General features: G+C 42.4%; 1 protein-coding gene across 5 annotated transcripts in view; it reads left to right on the forward strand.

Moving 5' to 3' along the window:
- Nucleotides 1–19,507, forward strand: part of PRICKLE2 (prickle planar cell polarity protein 2) — a 338,707-nt gene that overhangs the window by 215,179 nt on the left and 104,021 nt on the right. Inside the window, exon 1 of one of the 5 annotated variants that reach the window (XM_077128782.1) lies at nt 12,633–13,275. The exons of 3 other annotated variants lie outside the window; for them this stretch is intronic. The gene's annotated coding sequence lies outside the window, so the exon portion shown is untranslated. One more of the 5 variants, XM_077128783.1, reaches the window with a different exon arrangement.

Genomic DNA, 19,507 nt, shown 5'->3' on the forward strand with positions numbered 1-19,507 from the left:
CCACAGGCCCCCGGTGGGGAGGGGTGGGGTGGCGAGAGCGCAGCCGGTGGGCTGTGTGGTGTGCACTGATGGCCGCTCAGATCTCAGGGCTTCACGTGCCCTTGCTGCACAGGGCAAGATTGATGGTATGTTTATACTCAGACCTGATAAGCATTTATTGAGCGCCTACTGTGGGCTTGGCAGCCTTACCTGCATAGTCTCATATACTCCAGTAAGTCTTTGAGGTACAGACTATTAAATGAGGTTCGGAGAAGAAAAGTGACTTCTCCAGTTATTTTATTATTGCTAATAGTAAGGGTACAGTCGAGATTTGTCTGTACACCACCTCTCGTCTAATGTCTGTTATCCAGAGCACCCTGGCGATGGGGGAAGCTGTTCTCCCTCCTCCAGACACTGGGTCTCTCTGTGGTTCAGACTCTTATGCATAAGCCTAGTACTACCAGCTTCTGTAGAGGGAATCCCGTTATGGTGCATAATTAAACCTCTCCTACGGCTCAGCTTGGGCTGGAGTTCCAAGTTCCATAGTTTAGCTCCTGCTTTGGCCTGATCTTCTCCTGAGCAAGGCGGTGGCTAGGAGGCCATCTTTGAAAGTGGCAGCCTTGTCCCAGGAAGTGCCTGCCCTGAGGGAAGATGGTGGTCATCAGGCAGGATTCCCAGGGTTCTCCTGCAGGGTTTGATTTAGGTGGGGGTGGAAGACAGGGAGCACAGGCCTGGAGGAGTAAAATGATGGGCGAGAGCAGAAACAAACACTGATGGGGTTGTTTCTAAGCCCATGCAGCCAGGAAGACTTAGTTCTGCAGTTCTGAGAAGGGAACACAATACATCATGTGGATAATCTACCTTCATCTCTTCTTTCTTATGAGATGTGCAGATGTGATGGGCGGGCAGGTGTACCACTGGGTGCGTGATGGGTAGACAGATCTATGGTTACCATTTTACAGCTAATAATAAGATCTCATTTTATCAAAATGAGATTTTGTTGTAAATTGAGGAGCATTTAGCGGTCTGATTGGATATAATTTGTTAGATTGACTAGACTTGGAAAGAAGTTTGATAGGTTCACTTTTTGTGTTGTTCCTTATACCTAACACTTACTGAGTGCTCCTGGTGTGTCAAACATTGTGCAGAGTGCTTTGCAAAGACTATTGGAGTGCATGTCACACAAAGAGGTATTAACAGTTATCACCATTTTCACATTTTCAGTGGAGGGTTCCGAAGAGCGGAGAGGGTAAGTTACTTGCCTAGTGTAACACAGACAGCAAGAGCCAGAACCCAGACTCAGACACATGCTTGCTGATTCCAGTTCCAGGGCACATTCTATTTTAACTGAACTGCCTTTCAAACCAATATAAGTTAGATGTCCTTTTTAGCCAGCCATTTATAGATTTTAAGGAATATTTAAGGCTGTAGCACTTATCATGGGAGCACATGGATATGTATGCTATGGCTGTGCTTCTCGTTCTTTTTTCTCTATCAGTAACATGCATTCACAGGTGTGACAATCTCCCAGGGCTGTGATCAGCTTCTAAGGAAATTGCAAAAAAAAAAAAAAAAAGTTATGTGGAAATAAAGGACTGCAGTAATTCATAATTGTCGCAACCATGAGTATATCATTAGCTGTGGCAGCTCATGTTCAGCTGTGGGATATATAGGGTAGGCTGTGGGTTATGGGTGCTGTTCTGCTTAGTGACCCACTCAACCCATATTTATGGAGGTCCTACTGTGTGCCGGACAAACTTCTGGGCTCTGAGATACAGAAGAGAGTGAAACTGACACAGATTCTGGATTCCGTGGAGCATACATTCTAGGGCTCCACAGGGAAATAGACTATAAACCCGCATAAAAAAGTAAAATAGCTAATAGTTTAAGAGTGCTGAGTACACTGCATCAACTTCTAGAATGGCTCTGTGAAGAGTGTAATGGATTGTCTCCCCAGTGAAACAGCCCTTTGACTGCTGAAAATTGCAAAAACAAAACAAAAAGCAACCACTTGAGATCTCTGGAAATTGTCCTAAGGGCATGGAGCAAATGGAGAAATATCTATTCAAGAAAATCTACCAAATCTTGGAAAGAACAGTGAGAGTCTATGACCATGAACCACTCACAGAGAGAGAAAGAAAGAGAGGTCAGTGTTCAGCCAGGAAATGAGGCTCCTTCTCCACCCAGTTCCCAGTTTAGGACTAGGGTTTGACCTGGTAGAGACAACCTCAAAGGCTGGCAACACCCAGCTCTGCAAAGGAGCCTTACTTTAATCACTTCAGACTGTGGAGCAATGGATGCCCCAGGCCATTGTCATAAACAATAGAGCAATTAGCTGGCAATTAGTGGAAGCTAACAGCTGGGTTGTAGACAGTAGGTACTCCCCAGTTCAGGTACTCCCCAGTTCAGGTACTCAGGGAGACTGCTCATGTGCAAGGCTGGGCTCAAAAGCACATTTAAGCTGGCAGGAAAAAACTTGAAGGTAGATTAGTAAAGATGACACAATCTGAAGAACACAGAGAGAAAACAATGAAGAAAAATGAGCAGAGCCTTGGAGAAATGTGGGACAAACATTAAATGTATCAACATATTAGTAATGGGAACACCTGAAGGAGAGAAGAGACAGTAAGGGACATAAAAAAAAAAAAAAGCCTCAAGAAATAATGGCTGAAAATTTCCCAAATATGATGGAAATTATTATTCTATACATTTCAGAAGCTCAGTATACCCTAAGTAGGTAAACCCAGAGATCCACACTGAGACATATCTAATTAAAATATTAAAAGACAGAGAAAATCTTTAAAAGCAGCTGGGAAAACAGAGGAACCCCCAAAAGACTAGCAATTGATTTTGCAGTGCTGGCAAAGAGAGTTCTAGATGGATGCTCTTAAAAGCCAGAACTGAAGGACAAGAAACAATAGGTAAATAGAAATTCACAAAAATTGCTAACATTTGTACTTCAAAGACATCATTTAGAAGGTGAAAAGACAACCCACAAAATAGGAGAAAATATTTGTAAATCATATGTCTGCTAATGGACTTATTTCCAGAATATGTATAGAATTCTTATAACACAGTAATAAAAAAAGATAAATATCCGATTAAAACACAGGCACAGGACCTGAATGTACATTTGCCCAAACAAGACCTGCGAATAGCAAGTTAGCAAATGAAAAGATGCTCAACATCATTGTCATTAGGGAAATGCAAATCAAAATCATGAAATACCACTTCACATCACTAGAATAAGCTATTAAAAAAAGGCAATAACAAATGTTGGCAAGAATGTGAAGAAATGTGAATGTTCTTGTGTTGTTAAGGAGAATGTAAAATAGTGCAGCCACTTTGGAAAACAGTTTAGTAGTGCATTAGAACTGTAAACATAGAATTCCATATGAACCAGCAATTCCACCCCTGGATGGAAAAATGAAAACACATCCAATAAAAAACATACTTGTGAGAAACATATATCCAAGAAAAATGAAAACATACATCCACTCAAAAACTTATACGTAAACATCCTTAGCAGCGTTATTAAAAAGTTGAAACAAACCAAAGGTCCATAGATTGATGAGTGGATGATTAAAATGTATGTCCACAAAATGGAATACTCTGGAACAATAAAGGAATGAAGTAATGATATGTATCTCAAATTGGATGAATCTTGAGAGCATATGCTAAAGGAAAGAAGCCAACCACAAAGGACCACATATTACACAATTCCATTTATATGAAATGTCCAGAATAGACAGATCTATAGAAACAAAAAGTGGATGAGTAGTTGCCTAGAGCTGGGACAGTTAGGTGAATGACTGCCGCTTGTTATGGGTTTTCTGGTTTTGATTAGTGAAAATATTTAAAAATTTGGCTATGGTGATGGTTGTACAACCCTAGGAATATACTAAAAGCCATTGAATTATATATTTTAAATAGGCGAACTGTATAGTATGTGAATCATATTTAGTATTCTTAGCAATTAGCTAAGTAGGGAAACTCAGAGTTATCCACTTTTTAGCTAAGTGCTGAGAAGAAAAATAAAGCAGGGACAAGGTTTGACCATATCAGGAATGTGGGAGGGGAACAACCTCAAATAGGACAGGGGAGGCTTCACTGAGGTGACATTGTGAAAAGTCTTAAAGGATGTGAGAGAGCGAGCTACACTATTGTTTGCAGAAGGAACATTTCAGGCAGTGGGATGGGCACATATGAAGAACTTGGAGGGAGGCGCGTGCCTGGTGAGTTTGAGGAACGGTGTGGAGACCGTGGTGTTCAAAGTGACATCAGCCAGGTGGAGAGGAGCAGCAGATGATATCAGAGAAGTTAAGGGGCCTAGATCTCAAGGACGTTAGTCTGAGATATGAGGAGCGTTGGTGGGTTTTGAGCAGAGACATGCCATGTTCTATTGTCTGTTTTAACAGTATAACCAGGGCTGCAGTTTTGTGAATATACTGAAGGGGGAGAGGTAGCAGGGTAGAAGCAAGAAAAGAGGTTAGTAGGCAAGAGTTGATGGTGGCTTGAACCTCCGTCCAGGAGACAGATAGTGGTAGCTTGGTCACCTCCAGCTAGGTGAGAAATGATAGTGGCTGGGACCAGGGAGGTGGTGAGAAGATTTTGGATTCTGCATTCATTTTGAAGGTAGAGTCAATACTAGTTGCTAATGGGTTAATCAGAGGATGAAAAACATTTAGTGTAAAGGGCCAGAGAGTAAACGTGCTAAGGATTGCAGGTCATACCATCTCTCTTGAAACTATTCATAGTGCTGTTGTAGCATGAGCGCAACCATGGACAAACCGAATGCATGGACATGGCTGTGTTCCAGTAAAACTGTATTTGCAAAACCATGTGGCAGACCAATTTGGCCGATGGATCAGAGTTTGCTGAAACCTTAATTAGGTGGAGTGGTAGGGGGTAAGTAGAAGAAAGGAGTCGTGGATGACTCAAACATATTCCTTGTTAACCACTGGAAGAATGCAGCTGCCATTCACCAGATAGGAAAGAATGCAGATGGAGGACATTTGGGTGGTGGGTAGGATATGCAAAACTGAGTTCTGATCATGTTAAATCTGAGAAGCCATGTTAGTGTAGATGTGATGCAGGCAGGTGGATATATAAATGTTTTGAGTCCGTGGGAAAGGTCTTTTCAGGAGTCATCAGAGCAGAGGTGGGATTTGAAACCTTAGACCAGATCAAAGGCATGAATGTGGATAGAAAAAAGTAGAGGTTCTAGGACTTCCCCACTGTTTAGCTTGGTTGGAGAGATGAGGATGCACCAGCAAAAGAGGCTGAGAAGGAACAACCAGAGGATAGGAGGGCAACCAGAAGCATGTGGCATCCTGGAAGCCAATCTTAGATCTGTCTTTCATAGAGATTAGTTCCATCCTTTTCTTTCTCATTTACAAAAGCATGCTGGAATGCATATGAGCAGAGAGGAATAATCCTAAATTTCCTTAAATTTTGAGACAATTAAAAGTCATTGTAACACTTTTTATTCATTCAACAAATGCTTATGGAGCCTGCAAGTGACTAAGCACTGTGCTAGGTACTTGAGACAGAATGGTGAGCCTACAAAGGCATGGCCCCTGTCCTCAGGGAGTGTCGAGTCTAGTTAGACAGTCACTAGCCAAGTATGAGCATTAACCAAGTTATGAACATTAACCAAGGATTATAATCACTAACCAAGGATGTAGAACTGTGAACCAAGACAAAAGTTCTAAAAGAAAAAATACACTTCCAAGAAAGCAATACTGTGAGTTTTGTACAAAGTAATCAATCTAATCTAGAGGGACAGAGAACCTTCCATATGTTTCTCTCTATTTAATAATTACTTCGAACATATTACACCCTAATCAACATACACCTGGTTTTTGAGAGGGTGGTTGAGGACCTCTGAATTAGAGAAAGGATTTATGAACTTTGTTATCAGACCCAGGACCGATCATCTCTTCTCTTTCCTAGCTGTCTGTCCTTGGGTCATCCCTTTTACCTTCTTTAAACTTCAGAGTCATCATCCGTATACAATGGGGGATAATTAAAGCTGAATTTTAGGATCATGGGGAAGACTAAATGAGATAAAAAATGTACAAAACATCTGGCACATAACTCCTTCCCATTCCTTGAGAAAAATAGCATGTCACTTTGTACATCTGTGATATTTGGTCTTCCAGGATAATTTCACCAGAGCAAATCTTTGCTGTCAGTTTGCCACAGGGAGAGCTTTTCAGTCTTTTTCCAGACTTTCTTTCATTTTGCCAGTGTTCTCTCCCAGGAAAAGCACATAGAAGTCCATCCAGCTGCCTGCATTTAGGGCTGAAAAACCAAGTATCCCTGTGCAATTCCTGCTTGTTCTCCTGGTCCTTTACATAGAAAAAATTCAGGGTTTTGTAGTAATGACAAAATTACAAAAACTGCCATAATAAATTCGGTTTTCTTTACCTAAGACAAAACTGATGTTTACCAACTCATCATATGACCTTAGCAATATTTTCATGGAAATGTAAACATGTTGATATCATTGATCCAATTTTCTATTTTTTGTTTTGGTAGGGAGCAAAAATCTTCAGCAGTCGTTCATTTTGATTTCAGTCTAGCTTATGCTTATTTCTCATTTTAATTAATGCTATTAAAAGGGGCTAAAAGGCTGTGATAACACTTCGTGCATTTGCTTATTGGAATCAGGAATAATTAAAATGTATGAAATATGGCAGATTTCAATGATAATGGAAAAAAGAAATGTAAGGCCATTTTCAACCATTTTCTGATCTAAAGCATCCAGATTGTTTTTCATAAGACAGAGAAATGTTCATGGTTTGAACGGTATTTATGATGTGGAATCTTACGCAAGTGAAGAAGAAGGAAGACTTTCAAAAACTTGCTGTGTGGTCATCTTTATCTGTATTGTGAGCAGTGTTATCATGTATGGTTGCAGCTCTCCTTCTTGCTCTTTTCTTTAACAAAGTGGAGATGATTATTGACTTAATACCGACCATTTGGTAGATATTCTACAAGGTATATTATATAGTTTAGCTCATCTAATCTTCCCAAAGCCTTTGGTAGATGAATCTCTCTGTTTTATGGATGGGGGAAACTGAGGCCTTTGGTAGATGAATCTCTCTGTTTTATGGATGGGGGAAACTGAGGCTCAGAGAGTGGTCATTATTACCAAGATGGGGTAGCTAGGAAGCCATAGAGTAGAGATTTGGATTTAGGTCTTTCAGTCATGCTCTTTCTATTTTAATACCCTAGTGATTGTGGGAGGCAAATTATAAATCAGAGTTGGAAAAATGGTCAGAAACTGTTGAGGATTTCTTTTATATGAAAGCAGTTCCATCTTTGTAGGTATTTTATGTTTGTATCCGAACTATAGAAGCATTACACATTTTGTACCTTTAATTCTATATGGTTACTCAGGTTGGATGTTATTGCTTGAAAGTTAATAAAAGTCCAGAATGTTTTCTTCCTTCTGGAGTTAGATGGTAATTTGGTTTGCTAATGCTGCCAGAATATATTCTACTAGAAATGTATTGGCTTTTACAGAGGGAGTTTATTAAATTGCAAGTTTATAGTTGTAAGGCCATAAAAATGTCCTAATTAAGGCATCAACAAAAGGATACCTTCACTCACGAAAGGCTGATCACATCCAGGGTTTCTCTGTCAACTGGGAAGGCATGTGGCTGACATCTCCTGATCCTTTGTGACTGGGTTGCGTTGCTTTCAGCTTCTGATTCCAGTGTCTTTCTATGTCAGCTCCCCAAGCATCTCCAATGTCTGTGTCTAAATTTCCCCAAAATGTTCCCCTCTTAAAGAACTCCAGTAAGCTAATTAAGACCCCCTTGAATGGGTGGGGTCACATCTCTACAGAAACAATCTAATCAGAAGTCCCACCCACAATAGTTCTGCACCCTCAAGAATGGATTAGAAAAATATGGCTTTTCTGGGGTATGTAGCAGTTTCAAACCAGCACAGATGGATCCAACCTCGAGCCCGAGTGTTCATTTAGGACTACACAATTTTTTAATGATATGCATGTCTTTGTTTTAAGACGTTATGGATTCAATAGATGTTGATTTTTTAAATATCTTGACAAAAATTATAATTGACAGCTATGGTAAAAATTACCGGGGCTCACCATTATCTGTTTCTCTTCCTCTTCCTGGATATATGCCTCCTAGCCCCCCTGCAGCTGGGTGATTTCATGAGATTATCAGGGCCAATGGAAGTGCCTCATCTCTAAAAGGAAGCACTTAAGGGTTTCTCTCACCTTCTGTTGCTATAACCTGTAAAGTATATGTTGAGATCACAGAGAACAGGAAGGAAGGTGATCTTGATGCATAATTGTTGACTAGATCCCTGAGTCATGTCTTGGAATGGAGGTACCTGGAGAGCTGCTAGATCTCCAGTGGACTGTGCATGAGTAAGAAATAAACTTTTGTGGCCTCAAGCCACTGAGATTTCCGGCTCTATTTGTTACTGCCTCATAACCTAAGCTATCCCAACTAATAGAACAACTCTTGGTCAGCTTCCTCCCCTCATTTAAAAAAAAATTACTGGACTTTGAAATCTGAGTATCACAGAGCCACTCTTGAATGGATTATCATAACTACATATCCACACACATATATACAATTTTTAAAATAAACTTAAACGTTGTTATGTAAATGGTTTGAAACTATGACAGTATCACTTATTGATATTTCACAGCAACAAGCTAGAACTGCCTCTCATCTTTGTCTTTGTGAAGTCTGACCAATTTCTCCGAATGATGCAGATGCAGGCCAGTTTTGATCCTCTTAGTATTCAGACGTCCTCCTTAGGTCCAGATAATTCCCTCTTTAGTTTGTTTAAAATATACTCCTTAGTTTTTGCCTATGCAAATGGAGATAAAAAGCTGTTCGTTTTGACCTCTCTTATTAAAGCCCTTCATCCAGGAGGCTGTGGTTCCTGTCATCACTTCCCCTTCTCTCCTCTAAGCTAACCAGCTGCCATTCACTTAACCTTTCCCCGTAATCCTGTAATAAGATTCTGACTAATGCTGGGTAGAATGGAAGGATGATTTGATTTTCCAGCATGCATGTAGCCACCTCTTTGTCAGGACCTGCCAGCCTCGCGTGGGAGTTGCTCTGCCGTCTTGTGCCCATACAGACAGGTCTTTTAATTCCACACTTATACTGATAACTTTGCCCTCATATGCATGCTTGTGCTCTTATCAAGAACACTTTCTCTAGCTACTAAAATTTGATCTTGGGCCTGATTCAGATCATACTGTCCTGATTCCTGATCACCTCAGGAGTCTTGTTCACATTACCCCTCTTCCTATAGAACGCATGTAGACGGTTATAGTCATTGACGTAAATGATTTATACCCCCAAAATAGAAAGTTCTGAAGGTCAGTAGTTGCATCCTGCTTCTGTCTCCCAGCAAGAATGACCTGAGCTTTATAGATCCCCAGTGAAAACTTGATGGAGTGCTTCATGTCTATTGCCTGTCCCTCCCCCTCCTCCCCCTACTACATGAAGTTTACTGTCAGAAATACAGGATTTCACTGCTTTTGTAAAAACTTTATGAATTTTATCCCTATTTACGAGGTCTCTGAAATGTCCAAAGTAATTGTTGCCTCCCTTGTTTAATACCTAGTACCATGTTTTCTGAAAGTCTTGAGTAGAATGGTCTCCAGAATGAAAATGATTGTCACAAAGAATTAATGATCCTTAGATTAATAATCTCTGCAAAGTGCATTGGCTCTCCAGCTTCCTTACCACAGAGCCACGCTCATAGGCCATGTGGCGTCAAAAGGACCTAGGGGAGGCGCCTGTACACCTGTCCCTCTCCTGACAGCAATTAGACCTCAAGGAATTCTGCGCATGCCCTATCCTAACATGCATCACGTTCTCCTCTAATTGCTTACTTACTCTACTCTAAAGGTCCTCCCCTCTCATTTCTAAGCTCTTTTAAAGCAGGGCCCATGTCTGCCTTGGCCACCATGATGCCCCTAAGGCCTGACACAATGACTGGCAAAATAGTAGGAGCTCATTTAACATGTGAATGGCTATGTGAGTAAATGGAGGGAACATCTACACATCACAGAAATAGTAGACTTGCCCTGTTGTACAGCTTCAGAGGAGGAGATCTTCTTGGTCCCTCTTGGTCATCTTTACTGCTTTCTTCCCTAGTTTCATAGCAACTGCAAAGTTTTTGCATTTTTTTATATCATGTAGGGAAAAGAGCATGTCACCAGCTTACCCACAACTTAAAAGGTGGAACTTTGAGTTGTGCTCTCGGAAGGGGGAGTGCTTTTGCAGTCATTCAGACTCACTTCCTCCCCACCTTTTGGACATTGGCTGCCCAGTTTACTCAATTGTGCCAAAGTTAACAGTGGAAGTAGCATCGTTACTTCTGTTACCAGTAGCTAACACTTGAGTGTTTGCTATGAGCTTGGTGCAACGCTGCGTGTTTCACATTAATTCTCACTAATCCATGCAACTGCCCTGTGAGGGTTAGTGCAAGCTGTTATCATCTATATGCTACAGTGAAACCTCAGGCCCCAAATTATAGCGCTATCAAATGTCAGAACTCGAATTTGAACCAGGTGATCCATTCCAGACCCTATATTATATATTTCTAACCCTTATGAAATTGGTAATTATGTGACATATCTCCTCCAGATTAGGATTACTCTCTTTTCACTTTCTGTATGACCACTTTCCTCTTCAGTGTCAGTCACCTGTAAATTGCTTCTCATCACTCTGATAATGAGATCACAGAATAGTGTGTCCATCTTGAGATGAAGAAACTGGTCCATGGCCACACAGGGGTCAGATGCCACTACTTCCACCTGGCCATTGGTGGTCCCAAACTGTTACATGTTTTTTAACAGGCTTTGAGGTCTGGGGGAGCCATCCGCTTCCCTGTGGGCTCTGAGTGATGTGGTTGGAGACAACGCGGAGTATTATTCATTCTCTTATGTTCTGATTGTATTAGTGAAAAGTCATTCCAGGTCCCATGTTTTCCACCATGAAAAGTCTCCTGTGAGCCAGAGAGGAGCATTCTGAAAGAAGTTATTAAGCATTATTAATACAATTACATATAACAAAAGATGTAATTTAACTTCTCTGCATCCCACAAAGAAATTCATTTGAAGCTTCAGAAACTCCAGCTGGAAGGGCAGAGCTTATCAGAGTGAGTTCTTCAGGCGGAGGAGTGTGGGCAAGGAGCTGTGCTAGCTGCTTTGTCCTCTGGGATGCTTCTGTGGGTGATGGACACACCTCTTTCTCCCGCCCCCCCCCACCCCTCCCTCACCCTCAGCACTCACTCACAGTGCTTCCTTATCACTGGCACAGCTTCTACAAGATTGGCTTTGCTTGTGCTTGTCTCTCACCTGGCCCAGGGTGTTTCTCAGGAAGGATTGAAAGAACAATTGGTTGAAAAAAGATAAAAGATGACCATGGACATAAGCTCAGAGGACGAGAATCAGTGGTCTTGGTGAATACTTTTCTGACTTCATCCAAAATATCAGAAATAACTGTTAATTATTGAGTGTGCATGACATTTTGTTGATAGTCACCACCATTCCAATAGATATTTGATTTTCTTTTAATGCACTAAAGCATAATGTCCACAAGAACAGAGATTGCATCTCTCCCCAGTTTCTCGAACAGTGCATAGTATATAGTATGTGCTCAGTAAATATTGATAGAATGAGTGAGTGGTGCACAGGAGGAAATTGAAGACCACAGAGATTAAGTTACTCGCCCACGGTCACCTTACTAGCAGGAAGCGAAGTCGGGATTTGAACCTAGGACTGTCCAACTCTAGAGCTTGCTCGCATAGGCAGAGAAGTAGAGATTGGAGGTCAAACAGTATTTAACAAAGCTCCAGCCTAAGCTCCCAGAAATGTGGATTCTGGACCTTTCCTTGCTGAAATTTCCAGCATGAGGAGGAAAAATCCCTTCTCCACTCAAAACCTCAGTTTCCTAATCTGTAAAATGTGGAGATGGAAAGGCTCCTCTTGAAGGGTCTCAGATGCCATCCTGGGCAGCATTATGCTTTGTAATCTCCTGTGCTTCCTTGGAATCAGGGTAAGGAGTTGGAGAATGACTAATTCATCACCGGAGCATGTGAGGAAAGCAGTCAATAATGCTTTATTTGGGGGTTGCACATAAACTCAAAGGTGGCATAGTCCCAGCCAACACCTTGAGATGAAAGTTGAAGAGAGGAAAGAAAGAAAAACCAAGTAGAAGCATTTGGAGGCTTGACACATCTTGAGGTGGGGAGGGCATCGAGGGGGACCTGAGCCCTAATTCCACTCCCGCATTGGTGTGGCAGGGGCAGGGAGGCATTTAATCTGAACCAGGTGCTCAGGTTGGTAACTGCCCAGATCTGAGCCCTAGCACATAAGAGCACAGCCCTTAAAAAGAGAATAGGCGTGTATTTTTAAAGCCTCTCTTATTATATGTGATTTTTTTTTTAAGTCATTTGGGAGTTGCGTAGCTAGCTAGGGCCTTTGCATCCAGCAAAGGCTTTCCCCCCCCCCACCTCCTCCTACCTCCCCCTACTACCCCCCCATCATCCCCCCACACCCCCGCTTTCCTGCCCCGGGGATTATTGATTTGGAAGGCGAGGCTAATTTACATGTAAATAAATCTCAGCGCTGGGCAGCAGGGCCAGGCAGGACGGTCCAGATGCCGTGACTGACTTGCTGACATCACGGCGTCATTAGCATGCAGAGGATGCGAGCACTGCAACAGCGTCTTCTCAGCCTCCACTAGCAGCTCGGCCGACAATTATTATTATTATTTGGGGGCCAAGCTACATATTTCCTCGTTCAGTGTCTTGGGCTCTGCGAGCAGCTGACTGGTCACCCTGGGTCTGGCTCCGGTCAATTGGTGACGCCGAAGCTGGGGTCTGTGACTTCCTTCAGATAGTCGTGAAGCAGGGGAGTTTAAAACGAAACTGGGGTTCGCAGGAAGGTGATCGGCGCTCTCAGGCGCTCTCAGGCAGATGCAGCGGAAGGGTCGAAGTCACACTTTCTCCCCTGCTTGTGGATTCCCCAGCAGGGTCTCCATCCAGCAAGGCTGTTTTCTGTGAGTGAAGGCAGAACAGCTCGGAAGTGAGCCTGCTGCCGGCGTCAGGAAAGGTCTGGATTTGGAGGAGGGTTTTGACAAGAAGATGCTTTGGCTGCCTGCAGACCTGCTCGCATTTTTAGAAGCCAGACCCAGGGAGAAAGTGAACTGGGGCAATTGATAAGCTCAGAGAGTCTGGTGGAAGCATCCTCTGAGACTGAGCATTTCGTCCTCCCTGGAGGTGGGTAAAAAAATTGCTTTAATTCTCAAATGGAAGCAGCAGCATATTTTCTAGGGAGCATGAGAAAGCTAGATCTAGAGACTTTGCTTTGGAGGGGAGGACCTCAGGGCTACATTATCTTGGCCAGATGGTGTTTTCGGTGACCCTCCTGTACCTTTTCCCTTTCCTGTGCTTGCTAGAAAGCTCAATTGGAAAGGGCTGTCACAACCGGAGGGTGTCCTGAAGAAACGCTTAAGTCTTGGTGCCTTAAGAAACTGCGTTTCTCTAAAACAACATTTGCAGAAGTATAGCTTTACTTTTGAAAAATAAGATTTAAAAAAAACCAAATGCCTGGTCATATCCATGCCGACTTGAGTCATCTCAGCCCAGGAGGTCAGAAATTATTAGGAGCTGTGAAGAACGAGGGCTTTGCTGAGACTTCCACATAACGAAATGGCGCTGGAATTATTTAGGTTTAATTTTAGCCAGTGCTTTCCGAGTAGAAATGGTGACAGAGCTCCAGAATATAACTGCACAGCCCGGCTGAAACACATGACTCAGTGTGTTCCCTACACTGGGTTTCTTGGAGGAGCTTTCCTAGTTAGTTCCCTTCGCTCTTGGTTTCCCCCAGACCACTCAGACCATTACTAATCTGCCGTGGAGGTCTTGAGATGAAATATAGGCTATTTAATCCCGTTAGTCTTTGTTTATGTGATCTTGGGTTATGCCGGGGTCCCACGGGACCTTAAATAGGAACCATAAATAATCGGGGCTGGGCCAGATTTCACCAGGGTAAGTGATCCGTAGCAGACGCAGTGCCATCCACCGGTCCACGCGTGACTCTCGTGTCGCTTAGACGCAGATCATTTCCCCAGCTAGTAAGCTCTGCTGACTGTGGCGGTGCCTCCGTGACCACCGTCGGGGGAGGGCTCCCGTGTGCTGTGAATGCATAGACACGGACTGCCATGCACCGAATCTGTGGCTCATAAGGCTGCGATTTGTTCTGCTTCGTGAAATCTCTTCCAGAGGAGTGAGACTTAAACTAAATGAAGCAGGCTTCCCTCCTTGCTGGAGGCCGGTTTGGCTGCTCTAATCCTGCGCTCCAGAAGGCTCTGTGCCTGCTGATGGCTTTCACAGACGGGTCGGGATGAGTGTCCCCACCAGACTCCAGAGTAAGTCACAACTTTGGCAGAATTACCATATTTTGGAAATTTGGGTTTTTTTTTTTACCTTTCCACCAAATGCTATTTCTCCTCAGACATTTCTTTCTTCCTTTCTTTTTTAATGTAAAAATTAAACCATATGGCTCCATTGATCATTGCGGTCTGTAAACAGCCATGGGACAGCCAGAAATAGCATTATTCGAAATGGCAGGTTTGTAATGGTCCATCCATGCAGGGTAGGAAAAAAATTGAAAAGGTTGGAAGGCAGATGCATTTATGGAAGCTTAAGGAATGAAAACTTAGAGCTACCATGGCTCGATGTTGACCAAGGGCTGGGGCTCTGGATTTACAAAAAGCTGAAGCTATTCACTGAACCTTGCTTCCTTATCTGTGAAATGTGGAGAGCAGGGTAGGTGTCTGGATTAAATGAGAAAGCGTGAAAAAGCGCTTAGCACAGTGCCTGGTCACATGGTAAATACTCAGCAAATGTTAGCCAGGCTTATTGTTGGTGTTATCTATCATTATTATTATGAACATTGTTGCTAAAAACGCAACCGTCCATTGAATCAAAAAGCAATATGTTCACATCCATTTGTCTGCAAGGGGGCGGTGTAAGCAGAAAAAAATGCCATCTCCAATCCCTGGGATGTCCAAATCCATTCCCAATCAAAAGAACCTTCTACCCTGTTGATTGAGATAACAGAACAAAATCTAGTATTCAGGTCTACTGTACTTATAGAACCAAAGTGACCGGATGGGATCCTTAAAATCATTCAGCATTAGCTGGGCCTCAGGAACCTTTAAAGAAGGCCTCCTGTTTTGGCACCTCACAAGTCACTTGTAGAAAACTGCAGGATCCAAATTGGAATCAGTGTATTTCTGGATTTTTCTTCTACTCCGACTTTGCATGCAAATGCCAGCTCTTTTCTTCTTTCTTTCCTGTGCAGGCACTCAGCATTTTCATCTCCAACTAGGGAGGTCTTGGAATATGCAACCTACCTGCCAGTGGTTCCTTAGAAGTTCCAAGTTGAACTTATGCTACCATAGGAGTTGCTTTGGCTTATGGGAAAGTCTGTAAGCCTTCCCCCCACCCATGCCCAGTCTCCCCTACCTTTTTTACGTGCCCACTGACTGTATGCATCTTTCCCAGACTTGGGCTCTTCCTCTTTTGTGCCAGAGAGCATACTTGACAGCTGTTCCCCCTTTCTCCCCAACATCTTTCTGGAAGACAAATATGAATTAAAAGGAGCCAAAAGTTCTGGCATAAATGTTTTTCTTGGTTAGGATACTCAGAATTGGGAGTTGGTAGTTCCTGCTTACAGATGAGCTTCAGTAGAGTCATGTTTTGCTCAGAGAATAATATTTATACCCTGATAATGTCCCAGCTGGAACCTTATGTATATGCGATCATGGGAGAGTTGCCTAACCTCTCTGAACTTTGGTTTCCTGATATGAAAATTGGGGATAAATTCAGATTGCTGTAAAACTGATGGTTGGAATGCCCTTGCCCTGCTCCTGGTACCTTCTGGGTGTTGGACTTTCTTTATTTCCTCCTGGTACCTTTCATATTTCCCATTTAATCCCAACCATGTGAACAACAGGGGGCAAGAGTTTTAAAACTCATTCGACAGAGGAAACTGAAGGCCAGAGAGATAAAATAATTTACCCCAGATCACAGAGCTGGTGAAAAATCCTGGTACCCCGTCTAGTGCTTCTTCAACTATGCATTGATTCCACATACTCTGAGTTTGAGAAGGCTTCTCAACTGCCCCCTCCCCTCCGTACTATCTGCCGTAGGTTAGAGCAGAAACCTATTTATTCAGGAGCCCCCAAGTAATAGCCTTTTCCCTTCTCCATTGTCTTCTGGGTGGCATTTGGGTGGGGAGTTTTATTTTGTGCTTGAAGACCTGCTGAAACTGTTCTTGCTCTTTTCATTCCTTTCGTGACCGTGGTGCTCGTAATTAAGTAACTGCTAGCGAACATGAACTCGTACAAATCAAGACCTCTGGGAGCTTGGCATTAGCAAAATCTGTTTTTCTTTTTGCTGACTGTTTTGAGCAGTTCTTTGTTTGGAGAGTGAAAACTGGAGGCTTGCTTGCTCCATTATTTCCCTGGGGACAAGGCAGAGGGAGCAAGAAGCCAGACTGTTGTGTATGTGTGTGCGTGCAGGAGTTAAGACGAGGAAAGTCAGAGAGGACAGAAAGGATAAGCAGCTCAGAGAATATCGGAGAACTCTCCAATCTACCATGGAAGTGCAAAACTGGAAGTTCCCTTTAAGTAAAGCCACAATTCATAAGACCAGAGCCTCTGTTCTCCGTTGTCTAAAAACACCTTTGCCCATCTGCCCTACAGATCCCATAGTGCAGCCATTTTAAATCCTAAAACCCTCCTCATGGCTTAACACAGGGCATATTTTCCACCACAGCACTGTGAACCATTTTAAAGAAGTGTGATAATTAAAAGGAGGACATTTTCAAGTACAAGATGAGCCTGACTTTCCCTGGTGGTTAAAGAGGATAACCTTTCGACATGTTTGGCTATGTAGTCTGTAAAAATTAAGTTGGCTGAACCCAACGCTCAAATATGAGAGCTGAAGTGGAAGATGAGATACACCATTCCAGAGGTACTATTGCAGAAACCTCAGAGGTTGGATGTGGGAGCATCAAAGAATTCAAGTGTGGTCTCCTTTGAAAAAGTGTTGCTTGGGCCATACTCTCTTAGAGCAGCAGAGTGAGCCTGAAGGAAGAAGGAATGAGGGCAGTTTCTGTTATCCCCTTTCTTCCTGGTCTGAACATTTGAGCTGCTGCATGTAAACCTTCCTGGGCACTGCCAAGATGACAGGTGCCTTTACGTCTTGGGGCGTGGAGCAGAAACGGAGGTTGGGTTGGTACCCTTGACAGTCCAGCATCCTGCATGTCTCAGATGAGAGGTGGCTTGCTGGAGTCGCCCCCTTTCATCCCTTAGTCAGCTCTTCCCTCCATTCTTGGCTCTTTAAAATAAAACGTTATGAATATTATCCAGCCCCATCCAGGGTTAAGAGTAATTGGGACAGAAATTCTTAGCATTTCATTTCAACTGGGCCTATTGCCATTTTTCCAGCTCTTTTTCTTTTGGCATCCATTTGTAAGTCAAGAGTCCTCAGAGATGCTTGTTCATGAACGTTCCAGAATTCAACCGAGAAATAGCTATACTTTCTACCATCACAAAGTCAGATATGATGTCAGAGTAACTGTGAGTTTGTATGTGAGTGTACATTTTGGGAGTCTATGTGTGCATATGGCCTATGTTGGTATTTGCATGTATGTGTAGAAACAATAATAACTATCATATATTGAGCACAGCGCCTGCTGCAGGTCACATGAAAGATACCTTACATACCTTGGCTTATTCTTGCAGCAATCATGCAGTCAGATATTGTCATCCCTATTTAGTGATTGAGAAACCAGGACTCTTAGAGGGTAAGTCACTTGCTGAAGACTGCACTGAGAGTAAAGGGTAAAACTGGACTTCAAATCCAGGAAAATCATAGTCCAAAGCATAAATTATGTCTACCATTCCAAGATTTCTGAATATTGCATTTAGAATGGAAGTTTGAGTTTGGTTTGAAAGTCAGTAAAACACATTGAGATAATGAATAAAGACTCCAGGCCAATGGAAGAAGCCTTTAGCATAGAAGGAGTGTGGGAAATTTTGCTGGGTTTTATTTGTAGCTATGGCAAACCAATTGGAGAGAGGGGCCAAACTCTTGATTCCCAGTTGCATGCGTGTGAGCTTTGTATGTCTAAAGCAGGGTGTTTCTCCTTTCTCAGTCTCAGTCCCTTCATCTCTAAAATGAGGGTTGTGAATCAAATGCTCTGTAAGTTCTCTTTTCAGCACTTTCCTTGATGGGTGTGAACTTTTAGAAATGAGTTTGACCTTATCATTGAAAAGGGTGTGATTTGCACTGTTGGCTGCTCTTGGCCAGGGAACTAAAAGGTCAAGTTTAACATCAGGACCTGACCTCCCTGTGTTGTGAATATGTGCTGGAATATGAGAAACGGTTGGCCTCCAGAGAATGACTCGCAGTTTCCTGGAAGAACATCTGACCTTTGGCTGTCTCACACTAGTGAAGAGAGAGGTTGACGCATCCGTCAGTGAGTCTGCTTGCTCACTCACTCTCAGAAGCTCTCCAGGGTCTGTGTTATATATGTAAGCATCCTGCAGAGTGTCATAAACCAAAGCATCTCAAATTTAATGTGCATACACCTGGGGGTGGTGCTGAAATTCAGCTGCTGCATTTCTAACAAGCTCCCTGGTAGTTCCGATGCTGCTGTTTCTAAGCCACGTTTGTAATAGGCAAAGAGGACTCCAAAGGAAAGATAATTTGACTAAATTCAGAAGGTCCATCTTCTAGTCCCAAATATGTCATTCCTTATTTGAGTAAAGAAATCCCTTAGCCTCTCTGTGACTCAGTTTCTCCATCTGTGGAGTAATAAAAAGAATAACTACCATTTAATGACCACTTAATGCCAGGAACTGTGCTCATTATCTTATTTAATCCTCACAATAACCTTATGATGTAGGGACTTAAATTACTTTAATGATCTGCATTCTGGAGATAAAGATGTTAAGCATAGAGAGGTTAAATAACTTGCCCAAGGTTACACAGTTACTAAGTGGTCAACCTGAGATTTGCGTTCACATCTTCTGATTCTGGTATCTTGTAGAGTACAATTTATAGAGATAATAGATATGAATGCTCTTAAAACTTATTTCTGTGTGTTTGTGTATGTGTTCAGGTGTTATACAAGTATACCATATAAATAAATAAATGTATTCATTTATATGACATGTGCACTTATAAATATTATTTTTAAAAAACACTGAGATTTATGTTTTACAGATGAGATGTTTTTGATTTTTGTGTGTTTTTTGGGGGGCGCATGGTCCAGAAATCGAACATGGGTCTCCCGCATGAAAGGCAGGCATTCTAACTAATGAACTACCCGTGCACCCAGATGTTTTGTTTTTAAAGGAAAAATGTGTCTCCAAGTAATATAAATTATTGAAGTCAAAAGTTTTGTGAAATGTTTGCTCTGTTGTCTTGAATA

The sequence above is a fragment of the Tamandua tetradactyla genome, chromosome 15 (genome assembly GCF_023851605.1).
Source record: "Tamandua tetradactyla isolate mTamTet1 chromosome 15, mTamTet1.pri, whole genome shotgun sequence".
NCBI lineage: Eukaryota > Metazoa > Chordata > Mammalia > Pilosa > Myrmecophagidae > Tamandua > Tamandua tetradactyla.